Source organism: Sminthopsis crassicaudata, chromosome X (assembly GCF_048593235.1).
Source record: "Sminthopsis crassicaudata isolate SCR6 chromosome X, ASM4859323v1, whole genome shotgun sequence".
Taxonomy (NCBI): domain Eukaryota; kingdom Metazoa; phylum Chordata; class Mammalia; order Dasyuromorphia; family Dasyuridae; genus Sminthopsis; species Sminthopsis crassicaudata.
In genome coordinates this window covers 87,180,080-87,199,820 of record NC_133623.1, presented here as the reverse complement: position 1 = coordinate 87,199,820, position 19,741 = coordinate 87,180,080, and the positions used below count along the sequence as shown (strand labels likewise).

The following is a 19,741-nucleotide window of genomic DNA, read 5'->3' as shown; positions in this document are numbered from 1 at the left end:
TTTTTACTTATTTTTGTATATGTCCAATTGAATTTTTAAATGAGTTGTTTTGCTCTATGGAATTTTTTCCCATTTCAGTAATTTTTTTAGTGAGTTATTTTCTTTTTCCAATTCACAAATCCTACTTTCTTGGGAATTCTTTATGTTTTCCAGTTCACAAATCCTATTTTCCTTTGATTTCTTTACCTTTTCCAATTCACAGATTCTGTTCTCCTGCACTTCCTGGAAATTCTATACCTTTTCCAATTCACCTTTCAGGAAGTTGTTACTCTCTGGCATAACTTCTTTCTCCTTTTCCCATTTTCCTTCTCTAACTCTCTTATGAGATTTTTAATAGTCTCTTATAGGAGAGTGTTATTTGGGGTATTGTCTGGAGGTTGTTTGCTATTAGTCTCCTTGGGGTTGAGAACCTGCTCTATTTTTGTATAGAAGCTATCCCGATTGTCCTTTTGATTTTGTTACTCATTTTTAAAAACCTTTAGGATCTGCCTTCAGGGCAAGGAGGTTATCAGTTTCCTCTACAAAGGAAAGATAGGTGCCAGCCAGCTACAGAGAGTGGCTAGGTACGGGAGTGCTCTGGAGAAGAATTCCCCAGCAGAAGTGATTTAGACCTGATTAGAACAGGGAGCTCTGGAAGTGCCCAGTGAAGAACCTAGTTGTGTGGATTAGTGAAACTGTCACTGTCCCAAGCCAAAGCCTGCTGTGGGTATTAGCAGCTGACCAGCAAATAGCCCCGCAGTGACCAGAAAGTGTCTGCCCAGGGAAGCGCAGTCGTGCTGTGGAAGTTCTATTGTCCCAGGCCGAGCTCCCTACTGTGCACATTAGAGGCTGCCCCATGCTGTGCCCCCCTGCCATGCAGATTCGTGATTGCCCCAAGGAAAAGCCCCGTACTGCAGAATGGGGCCATACAACTATGTTGTGGTCTGTGTTGAGTCACTTCTGGTTTTGGGTTGGTATAGCCAGGTCCTGTTAGGATCTGGTGCTTTTTAAGAGTACACTCTGCCTTTGGCTCTAATTTCTCTGTTGGTCTGCTGCTTTACAACCAAGGCAGAGCAATCAGCCAATGCCAGAGTCGGCTCTGTACTTTTCCTAACCACAGAGGCCACCCCCTCCCGCCCCCTCTGTTTACCAGCCTCTTCTAATTCCCTGTTTGCCCTGATCTATTTTGGCTTCTCAGGACAAACCTTTTCTGATGAACTTCCAGATTATCTTCAGCTGGTGAGTTATACTTCTAGTCTTAGTGAATTTTGCCAGTCAAGCACTATCAAGTGCTATTTTTGAGGCTGAAATTAATAATTGGTCTTGAGGTATGAGAGGAGCTTAGCTTAGAAAGTCGTGTGTGCCTTCTCCACCATCTTGGCTCCACCCCACTAATATACTTTTATTGTGATCATTAAACTATCTTATTAAGCTAAAAGTGGTGATTTATTGCAGAAGTAAATCCAAACCTTATAATCCCTTAATCAGACAACAGTGTGGCATATTGGCCTATACAAATTTTTTTCCATAGTTTTTCAGAAGATTTTGTCCAATTCAGAAGATTATGTCTTTTATCAAACACTGAATTACTATGGTTATTTACTTCTGCATCTTCTACATCTAATCTATTTCACTGTTTCACTATTCTAGTTCTTAAACACTACCAGGTAGTTTTGATGATTAACACTTTGTAATACAGTTTGAGATCTTGTATGATTTGTCCTTTCTTTCTATCTAATTATTTTTACTATTAATTCTTTTAATATTCTGGAACTTTTTTTTCCAGAATATATTGTTAGTTATTTCTAGCTCTATAAAATAGTTTTAGTAGGTTAATTGGACATAGCACAAAATAATTAAATTATCTTAGGTAGAATTGCCATTTTGATATATTGCCTCAGCCCATCTATGGGCAGCTGATTTTGTTCCAAACACTTATATCTTACTTTGTTAGAAAAGCATTTTGTGTTCATATGCTTCCTGAGTTTCTCTTGTCAGGTATAGTTACAAGTATTTTATAATATCTACAGTTACATTAAATGGAATTCACACACACACACACACACACACACACACACACACACATACTATATCTTGCTGCTGGGCTTTGGTGGTTCTATATTGAAATATTAGCGACTCATGTGTATATACATTTTATATCCTGTAATTTTGTTAATGTTACTTATTTCAACTATTATCAATAATTATTCTTTTTTATTCACAAAGATGTTTAATTAGCTTTATTTACAGAGAGGGGTTTGTTTTTGTTCAGATTTCAATCATGCTGAGATAATAATTAGGCAAGAACACTGGTTTTAAAAGAATCTATGCAGAATTCTAAAAATAACAGATGGTGATGCTCCTGAAAAGGGGGCAGACTGGACTACAACAGCATTTTTCTCTCTGCCTCAGTTACTCAGAAGCAATTCTACTGCAGTCTCTACATCCCATAATTTTGAAGACAAGGCCACTATTACTTCATTCCTATCAAATCCCATAGCACACAGGTTTTCTATTTTTTTGGCATATTCTGGACTAGAAGCTGGTGCTCCAGCATACACGTGTGCCCAAAATTGAGCTGTCTGTTGGAACATTTCTGGATTCCGTTTGTACTGACTGGCTACTACTGCATCTTGTGGATCATCTGGTTCTGCAGCTGCCAACAAAGCTTGCAATGAGAGCAATACTGTCCTTAGAGTCATTGTTGCTGCCCATTGATCTTTCAGAATATCCAAACAAATGGCCCCTGTGACAGAACTAATGTTAGGATGCCAAACTTTAGTAATGAAGCGCACCTTAGGGGGTCTAAATGGGTATGTTTCTGGTATTTTTATGTCTAGTTGGTATCTTCCTCCTTCATATGGGGTGTCTGGTGGTCCCGCTATTTCTCCTCTTAGTTCTGTGAGGTTCTCATCTACAAGATCTATTTTAATTTGATTTTTGTTTGTCTCCTCGCTTTTCAGCATCTCCTTGAATTCTCGCTTGATTCGCTGCACCGCAATGTTGGCCATGTCTCCTCCCACAGACGTTTTGCACTTCTGCCTCCGCCACTGCCACGACCTCAGCCAAAGGCTCTCCTCACGGTGCAACAATTATCCTAAAAGAGTGCAAAATTTGTTTCCTCATTGTTTATTCTAATTTCTTCCATTTCTTTTTTTCTTATTGAAACTAACATTTCTAAGACAATATTGAATAATGGAGGTGATAATGAGTATCTTTGCTTCATTCCTGATCTTATCCCCATTACAGAAATGTTTGAAGATTATTTTAGATATTTTAAGTAAAGCCCCATTTATTCCTCTCTTCTCTAGAGTTGGCCTGAATAGGGTTAGGCTGGGAAAGGTGTTCTTAAGTAATAGAATGTTAGAGCTGGGAGGATCCTTATGTAAAAGTGAGGAGCTTCACTGATTCCCACTTTATTCACAGAAAGTAAATACCTTTCTTAGGCAAGTGCAGTTATTATTAGAATCAAACAATCAGTGAAAACCAAAAGTGCACCAGGTCTGTATATATCTTCTGGAATCAGCCAACAGTACTGCCTTAAAAGCATGTGGTCATGCCTTTAGGAAATTGTAGGAAAGCAAGGAAGCATCCCAGGAAAAGACAGAGATTCCTAGTGTTTGGCAATAGAAAGGAAGGAGCAGGGTCAAAATATGCTGAGCCAAGAAGTGGCAGAACTGGATCAACCAGGAGCAGAAGAAGGAGATGATAGGACAGAGATCTGGCAGAGAAGGACAATATCAGAGATGGACACTGGTTCTGTGAGAATCTCACAGTAGAAGTTCAAGGTTGGTGGCAGCAGTGTACCCACCCACTCAAATCCTAAGGTTTCAGGAAGAGGTCTGCTTCTTTCTCAACCTCCCCTCTTATTACCTGTCTACTCATAGACTCGGTAGCAATCTGCTTTCCCATTACACAAAATTTGAATTTTGACTCAATCACAAATAGGCTGTAACAGACACAGATAGAAATGACAGTTTATAGAGTCCAACCTCTGCCTATATGCTAGGCAATTTCCTAACACAAAATGTTTCATCCAAAAGAAGTTCCTTAATGCTGCAGAACAGGAAATCATGTAGACTGAAGCAGGGCATTATCTTAGCTCTAGACTCATTTTCAAAATGAACTCATGATTGTAAAGTGGCTTTATCCTTACTTAACAGGTCATAGAATGCCAGGGATGAGAACATCCTTAGATCATAGAATGTGAGTTCTGAGAGCTCCCAAAGATAAGAAAATATGGAACATCACAGCTGGAAGTTATTCTGGAACACAAAACTTCAGAGGTTGAGAAGGACATGTTAACACTAGTGAATGTCAGAGCTGAAAGGGGCCTTGGAATCCAGAATGTCATTGCTCCTGGAAGACGTTTAATTACCTATATTGGCCACACTGGACAGTCCTCAGCATAGAGACAGGTAGTGCTGGGAGGGCCCTCTAAACATTGAATATCATTGATGGAAGGATAGGTACCCAAGGTTACAGTTAACTATAAAGCAATCTTCCCACTTTGGGAGGGAAACTGAGATCTTCTATTGTTATAGTTGTAAAGCTGTTTAGTCCTTCAAAGCTAATTAAGACCAAACTCTTTCTGCCACCACCTTACCTTGGGCAGAGCCTGGGTTGTGTAGGGGGCAAATGTAGTCTTCCTAATCCTGGTGGCTCTTTTGAAATAAATGAATAAAAAAGCATAACATATTTCCCCCTCCCACATGGTATAAATGAACTCATGTAACTCTAGCTGAACTTACCCCCTGTCACTGTGTAAGTGACTGCTGCTAGCTGGTTTGGGTCAATCACTGAAAATTATTGTTGAGGTTAGTTATTTAATCAGTGGAAATGTGAAAGAACAAACAACATTAAATCCCCTTTGCCAAACAGCCCAACCACTAGTCCCCAGGATGCTTGCCCTTGCCTTGTTCAAAGAGTAGGGAGTGGGATTAGAGCCTCACACCATTTCCCGTGGAAATCCGGGTCCAGTCATCCAGCCAACTTGGTGAAGAGATTCTCTCTGGAGGCAGAACGTAGTGTCTAGCAAGGAAGCAGTAGCCAGTTCAGTCAGTGGTTGCCATGGTGATTAGTCGTTGCCAAGGATACCTGGAATCCTGAGTAGCTGGCACTCAATTATGACACCTTTTCAGGTCTCCATTATGATTCCTGGGCCAGGAGCAGGGGAAGGCTTCTTCTCAGTTTTCTCCTAGAGTGCCAGCTCGGAGCAGATCTAAATCACCAGGGACTACACTATATCAGCATATCACCCCATAGGTACACACAGACAGTGTGGGTATTATATATTGACAGAGAACAAAACAAAGAGAGACCTAGAGATGCAGAGACAGAGACAGGCAGAGCCAGAGTCAGAGACAGAGAAATAAAGATGCCGACAGCAGAAGAGTATGACTAAGGAGACCCATAAGGCAAGCTGCTGTTGCTATGAGACATGCATCAGGGAAGGGAACAAACATCATCCCGGGCACTCTGGTGACCTCACTAATCTCCTACAGGCCAGGGGAGAAGAAACTGGGGCCCCATAAGGTCAAGTCATTCCCCTGGGTCACACAGGTCTTAAGCATCAGAGGCAGTATTTGAACCCAGATCTTCTGATTCCATGGGAGTCAACTAGCTTTCCAGAACATAATTCTTTTAATTCTCCACAAGGAACAGCTAAAGGACCTTAAGTTTGGATAAGAATTGACAAAACCTCATTTTTTATAGTGGGAGGGAAAATCTTTTGAACAGAGATGGGGCAAGTTGGGACAGAATTAAGTAATTAGAATAAAAGGAAGCAAAAAGGAGTTTGTGATTGGCTTTGAATACCAAACAGAGGATTTTATATTTGATCAATCTAAAAAAATATCATAGAGTTCTAATCACATTGAACCTATTTCTACATTAGTCATGTTGTGAAAGAAGAATCAGAACAAAAGGGAAATTCGAGAGAAACAAAATAACAAAAAAGTGAAAATAGTATGCTTTTATCTAGATTCAGACTCCATCCTTGTTTCTCTGGATGTGGATAGCATTTTCCATCATGAGTCTTTTGAAACTGTCTCAGTTCATTGTATTTCTGAGAAGTGCAAATTCTATCAAAGTTGATCATCTCCACAATGTTACTATTCCTGTGCAGAAAGTTCTCCTGCTTCTGCTCACTTTACTCAGCCTCAGTTCATGTGAGTCTTTTCAGGTTGTTCTGACATCCATCTGCTCGTCATTTCTTATAGAACAATAGTATTTCATCACATCCCTATGACACATTTTTTTTGATCATTCCCCAATTAATGAACATCTCCTCACTTTCCAATTATATGCCACCACAAAAAGAGTTATTTTAAACATTTTTGTATATATGTATCCTTTTGGTGAGAAATAACTCCGCTGGACCTGGAAGGGGTGAAGTAAAACGTCTTTACACAACTGCAGAAGTGGGTGACCAGAGTAGAAACAAGCTTACGGAAGAAAGGACGAGGCTTTTTATACCTTTCCCAGCAGCCAAGTTTCTCCTCTATTTTCCTATAGAGTACTATAAAATGCACATCTTTCCAGTTCACCTATTAGATATTTGACACTTGTTAGGTCCACCTTCTTCCACATGCATCCCATCACCCTTAAAATGAGTCCTTACTTTTCCTGAAGGAGAAAAAGTCAGTGGTCATGAGATTGTTGAGCAGAGCATTCCAGGCAAGGCTAAACTTTTCCCCTCCCTAGCTGACTCCTAGCCCCAAAAGCAGTTGTATCTTATTTTACTTTGATCCACTGCTGACATTAACTCTTGCCCTATTCAAGTAACCCTCAATCACAAAGGCCAGATAAGGGCTTTTAATTTCTTGTGCTAGTAAACATACTCACATATCCTTTTATGAAGAAAAAGATGGTTTTCTATCTCTCATTTTCCATATTTTATTATCTCTTTGAGATGACTGGATCAAAGGAAATGGCCAGTTTTATAATCCTTTGGACATAGTTACAAATTGCTTTCCAGAATGGTTGAGTCAATTCACAATTCCAGCAAGAATGCATCAGTGTTCCAATTTGTTCACATTGTCTCCAACACTTACTTTCCTTGTCTGCTATATTAGTCAATCTGACAGATGTGAGGTGATACCAGAGTTGATTTAATTTGCATTTTTCTAATCAATAGTGATTGAGAGCATATGACTTTAGATAGCTTTAATTTCTTCATCTAAAACCTGCCTATTCACATCCTTTGACCACCAATCTGCCAGGTAAACTATTACTTGCATTCTTAAGTTTTCTCCCCGCTCAAGAAGTTACTCCCAAATTCATTTGGCAAAAAGGGCAAAGATCTCAGACTTCTGTAGAGAAACTGGGGGCGGGGTTTCAAGCCAGGAAAGGAGGTGTAAGACCTGAACACAGCAGGGGGCCATGTAATTGTATGTCCCAGTCAGTGGTCCCATGATGTGCAGGTGGGAGGGCCCGTGAAAATTTGTAGCTTGAAGCCTAGAGGAAACAAATCTCAGGAGCAGATTAAAAGTGGGGTGCCCTCCAGGGTTGAGAAGGTGACATTTGAGAATGGGGCCTTTTGCCAAAAAAATGCACCAGAGCTGCATGTTTGTCTGTGGGCGGCCTTAAGAATGGCCACAGAGCTCCCTCGCTGAAAGTAGTTAAGGAGGTAATTGCTGGCAAGGGCATGGAATGAATCATTCAGGACCTGTCTTGGTCCTGAATCAAGAAAAGTAGAGAAAAAAAAATGCAGAAGCAAAACAAGTTCTCCTCTTTAGTAAAAGTGTGAATAAAACAGACTGGCAGTTTGGTTGGCCAGCTGGCTGATTGTGGCAGTCAGGATGTTCTCAGGTTGTAAGTATCCCACCCAGGGGCTGGCATTGCTATGCCTTTAAGAACCAAAGAACATTTGCCCCAAATCCCCACTTTTGTCTCCTTGAAGGGGTGGGGGCTGTGCTTGAGGTGCTGCCGTTGTAGCCTCGAGGGCGTTTGAACCCAGCCGGAGAGAGAAAGAACACAGCCCTTTCTTTGCAGACAGCCCCGTGAGCATGCTAAATATGAAAAGCATATTTGGAGTCAGTAAAAGTGTTCACTTCCCCAGTTCCAAAGCTCCGGTTAGGGCGCAGGTCCCAGGAGGCAATGGTTTCGCCTCTAGGCTGCCAGTGAGAGTCACCACCAAAAAACCTGCCTTTGTATCCCCATTTTCAGAGAGCAGGGTGGCAGGGTCGAAAGTGTGGTGCGCCCAGAGAGTCAGGTCGGGTAGGGGACCCTGAAGTCTCCCACCAAGCCACTGATGTGCTGTGGCTTCCAAAATGCTCTGAACCCTGGAGTTAATGGCTGTCCCAAAGTTAGTTTTCAGGCTTCTTCGCTGAAAAGGGCCTTCGCAACCATTTCTCTAAGGTGGGGTAACCACCTCAGGGAAACTGAGTCCAGTGTGAAGCATACTTTCTGAAAGGGTTACCTGCTTCAGGTCCCTTGACAGATAAACAACCTGTCTACACCGCAAGTCAAGATAAGACTGCTGGTAAGCATCTCCCAATCTCTGTCTAACTAAAAGTTCGTGCTTGAGAAATTTCTCTGGAGGTCTGAGAAGAGGAAGTTGGGTCCCAAAGTTCGCCATTAAATCACCAAGCTGGTGAGGCAGGGGAGAGGTCTCAAGACAGGTCCTGAGCCCCCCTGCAATCCCTACTCTATGGGGGGAGGGGTGCCAGAGCGAGAGTGAAGGAGAAAGAAATTCAATGATCTTACCAGCCTCATGGGGATAGCAAGCTCTGCTGCTGAAGGCGTGTTGGGAGTGGAGCTTGACCAAGCCCCACACTCCTGCCAGAGGGCAGGGCACTGGGGAGACCGCTGGACCCCTGAAGGCAATCTCCCCTCCTCCAGTGCTTGGCCTGCTCCAACTCAGGGCAAGGACTGGGGAGTTCAAAGCAGGGACCTCTGTAGTTCCCAGGAAGAGCAGCCCAAAGTAGGGACTTCTCTCCACATTTCACTTTAATTCTGTGGCCTTTCTCCTCAGCTAAAGCCTGATTCCTGTTATTAAAGACTCCAACAGCTGTTTTTAAGGGAGAAATTTGAGAGACCAAATGTGGCTTCTGCGGTTTCCCCCATATATCTGGGCAGTTTGTTTAACATCTCCCCTGGGCAGATTGTTGGCCTTACCCCCCAAAAGGCTGGGTGGAGTCCCTAGAGTAATGGCCAGGTTTCTCCTCAGTCTGGGAGAGATTAGAATCGGCATCTTGAAAAGGAGAAAAAGAAAGGTGTAAGTCCCAGAATTTAGTTCAGGTGAGAGAGATTGAGAGAGAGAGAGAGAGAGAGAGATTGAGAGAGAGAGAGAGAGAGAGAGAGAGAGAGAGAGATTGAGAGAGAGAGAGAGAGAGATTGAGAGAGAGAGAGAGAGAGAGAGAGAGAGAGAGAGAGAGAGAGAGAGAGAGAGAGAGAGAGAGAGAGAGAGAGAGAGAGAGAGAGAGAGAGAGAGAGAGAGAGAGAGAGAGATTGTCTGACATAAGGTCCTGTTTGAAAGGGATTTAGGAGTGTATAGGGATGCAGAGGGTAGCTCCCTTGTGGGGCTGGAAGGAGGAAGTTTGATTTCCTTCCAGCAAATTCTACAATGCTATATTAAGCTTTCCAGTTTTGAGATCTTTCAAGACAAATTTGTCTCTGAAGCAGAGGTGTTTTGTCCCATTTTTGCCAAAAAAAAAGCCTTAGTTTCCCCAATTCTATAGTTCCTCATCCATCTCTAGACGTCTCCAGAGATGGAGAGATGACAAAATGCTCCCAGAATAAGGGGGCCTTTTGTCAGAGAATGCAAGTATTCTTAGCCAGATGTCCCTGAGAGAATACTGCTGGATCCTGGGGCTCTGATGATTCAAATCTTCCCGAGTATTTGAGTGTCCAGCTATAGAATAGACAACAAGAAAAGGCTTTACCTCATCCAGATTTGGGGGGATTTCCTGGTCAGGAACCAAATGATGAGGTTAGTGGCAGTGCAGAGAGTGGAAATGGGAGAATCCCCTTCTGGTTGGTGCATGTCCTTCATGAAAGAATTCATGAACCTGAAATATTGAATGGCAAAAGGGAAGTTTATTGTAGGGTAAGTCAGCTTTGCTAGGAGACTTACATCCTAAGTGGCAGAGAAATAACAAAAGATTTTTCACTGAAAAGAGAATGTCTTCATAGTGAACAGGACTCCTGCCAGGCAGCTATGTCCTTCTCCAGACTTCTGCAAGAATCCTGATTTAGAAATATCCTTTAATAGAAAATCTGAGGCTCAGGTTTCAGGTTAAAAAGAAAGCCAATATCCCCAGGCCTAGAGTTTCAAGTCACTCAATATCAGACCTAGATTTCCCAATAAAATTTGAATGGGGGGATGATTTGCCTCAAAAAGGCCTAGTCTGAAAAATATGCTCTCCTAGACTCCATGGAGCCTGGGAGACATTCTTTTACAGATCAAAAAGGGACACAATTTCAGAGGTGATAATTTTCCAGATTAAAGGGCACACAGTTTCACACTCCTGTCATTTTTCTTTTATATCTCTTGGGGGTACAGATCTAGTAATGTTATTGCTTGGTCAAAGAAAATGCATGTTTTAAAGCCCTTTGGGCATAGTTCACAGTTACTCTACAAAATGGTTAAATTAGTGTATAACTTAAAAATGAGTACACTAATGTTTTAATTTTCTCACATCTCTTCCAACATTTGTCACTTTCCTTTTCTATCATATCCACCAATTTGACAGATGTGAGGTTGTAGTTCAAAGTTATTTTAATTTGCATTTCTCTCATAAGTATTATTTTAGAACATTTTGTTTCATATGACTCGAGAGCTTTGATTACTTTGTCTAAAAACTGCCTGTTCATATCCTTTGACCATTGAGAAATAATTCTTATTTCTAGAAAACTGATTCCATTCTCTCTGTTGAGGTCATTGTCAGAAAATTTCACTTAAAATTCTTTTCACATAAATAATGATCAACTATGTACTCTTATTCTCTTCCATCATCTTTTTACATTTCTCTCTCTCTCTCCCCCTCTGTCTCTCTCTCCTCTCTCTCTCTGTCTCTCTGTCTCTCTCTGTCTCTCTGTCTCTCTCTCTCTCTCTCTCTCTCTCTCTCTCTCTCTCTCTCTCTCTCTCTCTCTCTCTCTCTCTCTCTCTCTCTTTTACCTGACTATTCTCAAAAGTATTTTGCTTCTATCTGGCCTAGTGTGCTAAGTTTAAGGCTACCACGAAAAGCATCATTGGAAGTATGAATTGACCCCCTCCAAAAAAAACTACCCCCTCATTCGGACTCTTTGTGTGGTTACTATGGATATCTGTTCTCCATTCCTATCCACAGGCTATCAGGAGTCAAGTTCTGAAAGAATATACTCTATGCTTATTAGGGGGAAATGTTCTATTGTAAATCTTACTCTACTATATCATCACACACCTTTGCTTTGAACAATGTATGTCCTTTGAATAACTAGAGAAAAGAGAGGGCTTTTGAGTTCTCATTTCGTGTGTCTATGGACATGTGGAGTGTCGGAATGTGGAGGATGTTTTCTGGCGACCTTGGGAAGAAGTGCCACATTATAGTAATGTGTACAGGAGGGGATAGTGAGGAGAAGAATAATCAGGAGAATTTCATTTAAAATAGGCCAAGCCAGACTAACTTTGTTTCAGTTTAGTCAGGGTTGCTAATATGGTCAACCAGGAGGCCTAGCCATAGTTTACACAGCTTTTAAGGGAAGTATTTTAGAAATACCTCTTTATTGGAAAGAGCCACGTCCATCAGAATTGATCATTGTATACTCTTGCTATGTACAATGCTCTCATGTTTCTGCTCACTGTACTTAGTTCATGTACATCTTTCCAGGCTTTTCTGAAAGTAGCCTACTATCATTTCTTTAGAACAATAATATTCCATTACATTTGTGAGCCATAACTTGGATTAACCCATTTCTCAACTGCTGGTCATCCACTCAAGTTGCTAATTCTTTGCCACTTTTAAAGGGCTGCTGCAATTATTTTTGCACATGTGCATCCTTTTCCTTTTTAATGATCTCTTTGGGATAGAGACCCAGTAGAGACACTGCTGGATCGAAGGTCATTGCGCTCATTTTCCTTTTCCTCCCTAAAATAAAACAATACTCTTTGTCATATTACATGACTCTCAAAGATTGTGAGACCAAGGGATACACGCCATACTCTGGCAAAGTAAAAAACAGATAACATCACTAAAAATTTTGGAAAGTGGTCAAGAATCTTGGGCATAATAATGGAGTGGGGAAGAAGGAAAGAAACAAGTTTCAGTTAGTGATTACTCATAGTAGATCCCAAACTCTACTTGAAATCAGCGATTATAAAAACACTTGTTACTCCTTAGTCTGCTCTGACTCTTTGTGATCCCGTTTGGGGTTTTCTTGACAAGAGTACTGGGGTGGTTTGCCATTTCCTTCGGCAATTCATTTGACAGATGAGGAAATGAGGCAAGCACGATTAAGTGACTTGCCTAGAGGCACTTAGGTAGCAAGTAGCTGAGGTCAGATTTAATGAGGAAGATGAGTCTTCCTGACTTCAGACCCAATGACACACCTCTATGCCCAGGAAACAATTGAAACTTGCTCAAAATTAAGACGTTGATAATAGAAAATATTAAGTATGGTTTGTGCAGAAGCGAAGAAATGGAATATGATGGCAGGTTAATAAATCCAAACACAGCAGCTGGGGAGAGGGATGCAGGGGAGGACATATGATTTCAATAATAATAATAATAATCATGGTAATAATATGGAAGAGAATGGAGGGGCAGGAATGGGGAAACTTATAGTACAGACAGAAAAAAGCTGGAGAGTCAGGTATCCCAGGAAAGGGTGAAAAGGATATGGTGGGGTAGGAGAACGGCAAAGGTTTGGGGGCGCAGGCATAGTGGTGTCACCATAGGAGCAGGGTTAGTGTCTGCCCAGGGCTGAAAACGGAGGCAGAAGAGAGGGGAGGGGGCTCGGTGAGGTCAGACCCAGAGAAGCCCCGCCTCCTCAGTCTTTGTCAGCAGCTTGGTGAGGAGAGGGGGCCGCGGGGAGGAGAGTCTGAGGCTGAGCAGGGTCCCAGGTTCCTGAGGGCAGGCTGCTGGGAGGGGGTGGGTGGTGGCTGAGTTCTGGTTGGGGTTGTCAGGGGTCAGCCCCTTTATGGAAAGCTAGGAGAAGAAGGGCAGCAATGGGGGGGGGAGGGGGCGGCTGTCCCGGGTTCCCCATAAGGGAACCGCCCAGGAGCTGCAGCAGCAGCAGACCCCCAGCCCTTGAGTGGGGTTGGATCCCTGACCACCCAGGAGCAAAGAATGAAGGGGGGTTCTGGAGGAGGGGCGGCTCTCAGCCTCCTTTCTCTAGTCAGGAGGAGACAAGACCAGGCCAGGGGCTGGGAGGGACACCTGGGCACCCTGGCAAGTGCCCATGACCAAGCCTGGAGTGGAGCAAAAGAAGCAATTGCTCCTGGCCACCTTCCCCCCACTCTAATGAAGAAGAGTTGAGGCAGAAGCTTGGGCATCCTCCCTGGCTCCAGGATGCTGCCCTACCCTGGAGCACCATCATATAGGGCACCCGGGGCCCCTGAGGGGACCCAGGCACTTAACCAGGAGTCCCTGGAGACTGAGAAGAAGGCATTGTTATCAGAGAGCTGCAGGGATAAAATGGACATGTGAGGGCCGTGGGGGACTCCATCGACACATTCTCCATCTGCATTGTCTGGAACATGGAGGATAGACTACCCAGCCCCCTCGATAAATACAAAAAGTGCTGATGGAGGGTCTAGAGTCAGCCCAAAGTCTGTCTCCCTGGTCACCCTTGCCCCAAGATCGGGAGAGACCAGTAACCATGCTCTTGTTCTTGGATAACAGAGAGGCAGCCACATCGGAGGGTCACCAAGCTGGTGAGTCCAAAAAACAGACAAGGAGCCCAGAGGCCACGCGCCAAGCAAAGTTTCATTGTAGGCCACTGACCAAACTTGGAGGAAATATGTACAAGAAAAAGGTGGTCTGAGCTAGGAAGGAGATCTGTCAAAGAACTAGCCAGCTTGGGACAGAACTTTCCCAAGGTCCCATCAGAAGTGCCCAGGCCTGGTGTAAAAGAAAAATTGGCCTTGCAGTGTACAGAAAATGAGAGACTGAGGAAGACTTGAAATGTATCTTTGTGTCAGACGTAGAGCCGGATCTCCAAGCTAGCTCCTCTAATTCCATAGGCACCAATCTTGTCACTGAACCATGGTCTCCTCCCCAACACAGCCTCCCCTTCAAGTCTCTCATGTGTGTGCTCCATCTGCTGCCTCGGTTGTCTCTTCACCCAGTGTTTACTTCAAGCCACCAGAGACCCCGGAGTGGTGGTGGGAGTTGTCTGAGGTCGCACAGCAGGCTAGTGTCCACGGCATGTACGGTAGGCTGTCAGCCCCGATTTCCCCACTCGAAACTGAGCAGTTTGGCCGTTGGGTTCGGTTGACTCTTATTCTCCCCTGTCCCTGGCGTGCCCTCGTCTCTCTAGTTGTTGTGAGACGAGAAGAATGAGGGGAAAGTTTCTTTTTCACATGTCATTTCCAGTTTCACCTCATGAACGTTCAACAGTCACTTGTTGCCCTGAATTCATGTCTTTGGCAGAATTCCTGCTGCACCCCAGGCTTTCTCTATCACTGCAGCACCAGAGACCCTGGAAAGCTCCTCCAGGTGTGTTCTCTGCAATGCACCTGCTCTAGGAACCCTCACCTCCGCACCAGAGGGCCCCCCGGGGACAAGACAGCACAGCCACGGGCAGCTGGGTGGCTCAGTGGACAGAGCGCTGGGCCTAGAGTCAGGAATACTCTTCTTCAAGAAGTCAAATCTGGGCTCAGACACTTCTTAGCTGTGGGATCCTGGGCAAGTCACTTAACACGATTTACCTCAGTTCTTCATGTGTAAAATAACTTGGAGAAGGAAATGGAAAAGGGCTGTAGTATCTCTGCCGCCTCCCCCGAGAAAGGCCAAATGAGCTCACACACAGTCAGACACAATGGAAAAATGACTCGGCTACAGTCAGATACACTTAGACTCACACTGCTCATCTGTCATCCCCACAGGCATCAATGCATCCTGTATCATCAGCAAAGAAAACAGACAGATGCGCTACAGAAAAGAAGCTCATTTTCCAGAACTCCTCATTCTTCCCACAGCTGCTGAGCTACATCAGGAAAACAATGGGGTGTGGCCCAAATGCCCTTTCATCTTTTCCCCAACCTCAAAAGGATTGACAGGGAATTGGTAAAAAGCTGATTCCAAATTGAATTTTAAAATTTCAATTCCAAGCTGTAGATGATAAGACCAATGTCTATCAGTATTACTCCACATAACAGGTTTGGTCCATGCCTTTTTTCTAGGCTAATCATATAGCAATTATTTTCCCATAAAAAATGACCAAGCTGCTCCTGCAGCCCCAAGACTATCCCTATTTAGTTCTCTAATTATCTCACTCTCCTACTAACCACAATGGCTCCTCAGAAAAATTTCATCTCTCCTCAAGTCTCCCATGGCTCTTTCCCACCTACCCCCATGATCTCAGTTGAGAACCTTGTATTGTATTTTCCTGAAAATATGTAGGTCATTCTCTGAGAGCTCCCTCTTTTTCTCTCCTCTTCTTTGCACATCACTCAGATGCCCTCCGCCACTATCTCCTCCACAATTCCTATCTCACAAGTGGAGATTTGCTTAGTGCTTGCTGAGCCAAATCCTGCCCTACCTCCATAATTGGTCCCTTCTAACTGATTTTCTCCAGCAGACCACATCCTCTATCATGCCTCTTCTCTAACTTCGATATGTTCCTTGGGATTGGCTACTTCCCCCTGCCTATAAACATGTCTGTATCTCCCCCATCCTTAAAACATGTCTGCCAGAGTCTCTCCTTCCCCTGATTATCCTCCCATGTAGACCAGATTTGAACTCGGGTCCTCCTGACTTCAGGATGGTGCTCTATCTGATAGGGGTTGAGGTCCCTTTAAGATTCCTTTCTAATTGCCCAACCCCCATGGCTGACCTTGATTCACAAATCCTGGTCAAAAGCACCCTTTTGAATATCTGGGCCCAGCCCCCACTATCAGCTCAGCTTCCCGTAGCCCTCATCCAATCTGAGCTAACTGAAAAGCCCACCGAAAACTTGGGGTATCGCCCACAAAGCCCCTTTTAGGTATAAAAGGGCCAAGCTGGAGCTCTCTCTTTGCAGGAACCCTTCCCCCACACATGGTATCCTTCTGGCCATGTAAGGGTTCCTGCCTGCCCAGCGGCCACCCTCGGCCCTGGCATCTTTCTAACTGAGCTTTACTTCCAAATTCCTACAACAAACCTTTTTTTTTTTTTTTTTTTTTTTTTTTTTTTATCAATTTAGGTTTCCGGGCCTGTAAATTCATTTACAGGGGACACTGCGCCTCATGGGATTATCTTACTATCTTTGCACTGGCAAACGGGGTTCCCCCTTTTTCTTTCTCTCACCATATCCACTGTACCATCTAGCTGCCCCTTTAGGTGTTTTCTTCTTAGTTACTTTTTTGCTTCATTTTTTTCCACGTTATCTGCTTCTTCCCTCTTTTGCACCCTTTCAATTATTCAAGTAGATTCCTCCTCCCACTTCTAAATCAAGGTTTTGCTCAATCTTTCCTTATCCATTTCCTTGAAGACTCTTCTGTTCTTGAGACTACAAAGCTTAATTTGCCCTCTTTGCTAATGCTCAGTTTGACCCACAAACATCTCACACTCCCTGTTATGCGGTTTCAATGGACCATCCCATTTGTGCTTCCACCTAAATCGCTGATTGGCAAGGTATGACCAACATCTTTCCATTGCTTGTTTTTCAGTTGAATCATTAAATTCAAGGATGATGTATCTTGGAAATTGCACCCTGTAGAGGGCCAGATGGTAATAATCCATTTCAGGTTTTGTTACTTACAGTAGCTTGGCTCACCAACTTCCTTTTTCTATATACAATAGCAGAGACATACTTATTAATATATTGATAAGAAACCTGGTGACTGAAGCAAAATGCAAACTCTGCTTTATAATCAATCAAAGTCATACCTTTGAACTAAGGATAAAAAAAAAAGCAGCCCACAATAGAGACTAAAAACATTTGGGAGAAACGTACTTGAGGACATTGGTATGATAATTTTACTCTGATATGTATCATGACTATTTACATCTCTGTTGGAGCAGCCAAAATTTGGGTTCAATCATTTGCATCTCAGTATACTGAGCTGGTTAGAAAGGATACAGGAATATCAAAGAGTGTATGTTTGTATTGACTCTATAAGCATTGGAGGTATATATATATATATATATATTTGTATCTCTGATCAATACACTTGGCTCCTGCATAAACACACCCTTATTTCACTACTGGAGCTGGATTTCAACAGTGGTGGCCGAAACAGAGACGGAACTTCACAAGTGGATAGTTTCTGTGGAAGAGTGCCCTCTTAGAAAAGCTCACACATATATTCAGGTAAGAGGGGAATTAGATAATAAAAGTGAAGATAAAGAGGAAAAAAATGTTGATCAACAACAGGCACTTTATCACTAGAAATAATTTAGCATTAAAAATAGTTTATTACCAGGCTGACATGGGGGGGGGAGGATATCAAATATCAAATATATATATAGAATATAAGATATCATATATCATATAGGAACATATATGATACAAATTTATAAGATTGATTATTGTCTAGCTGATATCAATATTGAATTCAGAATAAGGCAAAAATCAATCAGATAGGTAAAGACCTCATTTCCAAAATATATAGAGAATTGATTCTAATTTATAAGAAATCAAGCCAATCTCCAATTGATAAATGGTCAAAGGATATGAAAAGACAATTTTCAGATGATGAAATTGAAACTATTTCTAGCCATATGAAAAGATGCTCCAAGTCATTATTAGTCAGAGAAATGCAAATTAAGACAACTCTGAGATACCACTACACACCTGTCAGATTGGCTAAGATGACAGGAACAAATAATGATGAATGTTGGAGGGGATGTGGGAAAACTGGGACACTGATGCATTGTTGGTGGAGCTGTGAATACATCCAGCCATTCTGAAGAGCAATTTGGAACTATGCTCAAAAAGTTATCAAACTGATCCAGTAGTGTTATTACTGGGCGAATTTACAATCCCAAAGAGATCTTAAAGAAGGGAAAGGGACCCGTATTGCAAGAATGTTTGTGGCAGCCCTTTTTGTAGTGGTCAGAACCTGGAAACTGTTTGGAGAATGACTGAATAAATTATGGTATATGAAGGTTATGGAATATTATTGTTCTGTAAGAAATGACCAGCAGGAGGAATACAGAGAAGCTTGGAGAGACTGACATGAACTGATGCTGAGTGAAATGAACAGGACCAGAAGATCATTATATACTTCAACAACAATACTGTATGATGATCAATTCTGATGGGCGTGACCATCTTCAAAAATGAGATGAACCAAATCAGTTCCAATAGAGCAGTAATGAACTGAACCAGCTGCACCCAGAGAAAGAGCTCTGGGAGATGACTATGAACCACTACATAGAATTCCCAATCCCTCTGTTTTTGTCCACCTGCATTTTTGATTTTCTTCAGAGGTTAATTGTACACTATTTCAAAGTCTGATTCTTTTTGTACAGCAAAACAACTGTTTGGACATGTTTACATATATTGTATTTAACTTATACTTTAACATATTTAACATGTAAGGTCAACCTGCCATCTGGGGCGGGGGGTGGGAAGGAGGGGAAAAATTGGAACAAAAGGTTTTGCAATTGTCAATGCTGAAAAATGACCCATGCATATACTTGTAAATAAAAAGCTATAATAAAAAATAAATAAATTATAAAAAATCATTCAGATAGCAGGCACTGAGAATATTATCTGAACATATTAATTAGTTAAATAAAAGGACTGAGAGCTCTTCCAATTTCTGCATTCTATATTTGGAATATTTCTCCAATCCTCAGAGACAGTTCCTTTAAATCCCTAAAGTAAATTCTTTTATTGGTATACTGGAGGAAGAATTAGCACCTCTTTCCTTCCCCCATGCTTCTTGTTAGGATCTCTCTCATAGTCACAGACCTGAAGAGAAGTCAAATCCTTATACATAAGGGGCTAGTTCACCGAAACAGATAGCGAAATAATCCAATAGAATCCCAAATATTTTAAATGGAATTTCTCTTTGTATCTCTTGCTGCTGGACTTTGTTGGTAATTTGTATTTTGTACAAAAAATGCTGATAATTTATGTAGATTTATTTTATATCCTGCAACTTTGCTAAAGTTAGGAATTGTTTCTAGTAGTTTTTAAGTTGATTCTCTAGGTTTTTCTAACTATACCATCATATCCTCTGCAAAGAGTAAAAATTTGTTTTCCTCATTACCTACTCTAATTCCTTTCATCTCTTTCTCTTCTCTTATTGCTAAAGCTAGCATTTCTAATATAATATTGAATAGTAATGATGATAGTGGGTAACCTTGTTTCACCCCTGATCTGGTTTGTATATGATGCTTGCCAATGGTTTTAAATAGATGCTACTGATAATTTTAAGGAAAATTCCATTTTGCTAAGGACCATGCCTAAGTGTGAAGGGGCAGGTTGATTCTTCAAAAGTCCTTACATCTGTGAATCATAACACATTTGAAGGAATTGCAAAACAGCCTTTACTGACACAAATGTTGCTTGTGAATTGGGAAAGAAAGAGGCAAGAGGAAAGAGGAGAAAGGTCAGAGATTGCAACTACCTCTCACTCTCCTTGTATCATTATCATCATCTCATATGAAGGGATCTATTCTTC

The 19,741-nt window shown here is 42.2% G+C and overlaps 2 long non-coding RNA genes and 1 pseudogene across 11 annotated transcripts in view; 1 reads left to right on the top strand and 2 right to left on the bottom strand.

The window, feature by feature from the left end:
• LOC141548956 (uncharacterized) overlaps positions 1-19,741 on the top strand; it is a 1,120,676-nt gene that overhangs the window by 128,019 nt on the left and 972,916 nt on the right. The gene's annotated exons all lie outside the window — the stretch shown is intronic.
• LOC141548957 (uncharacterized) overlaps positions 1-19,741 on the bottom strand; it is a 1,406,018-nt gene that overhangs the window by 738,251 nt on the left and 648,026 nt on the right. The window lies entirely within an intron of this gene.
• Positions 2,205-9,140, bottom strand: LOC141548284 (ubiquitin-conjugating enzyme E2 K pseudogene; annotated as a pseudogene).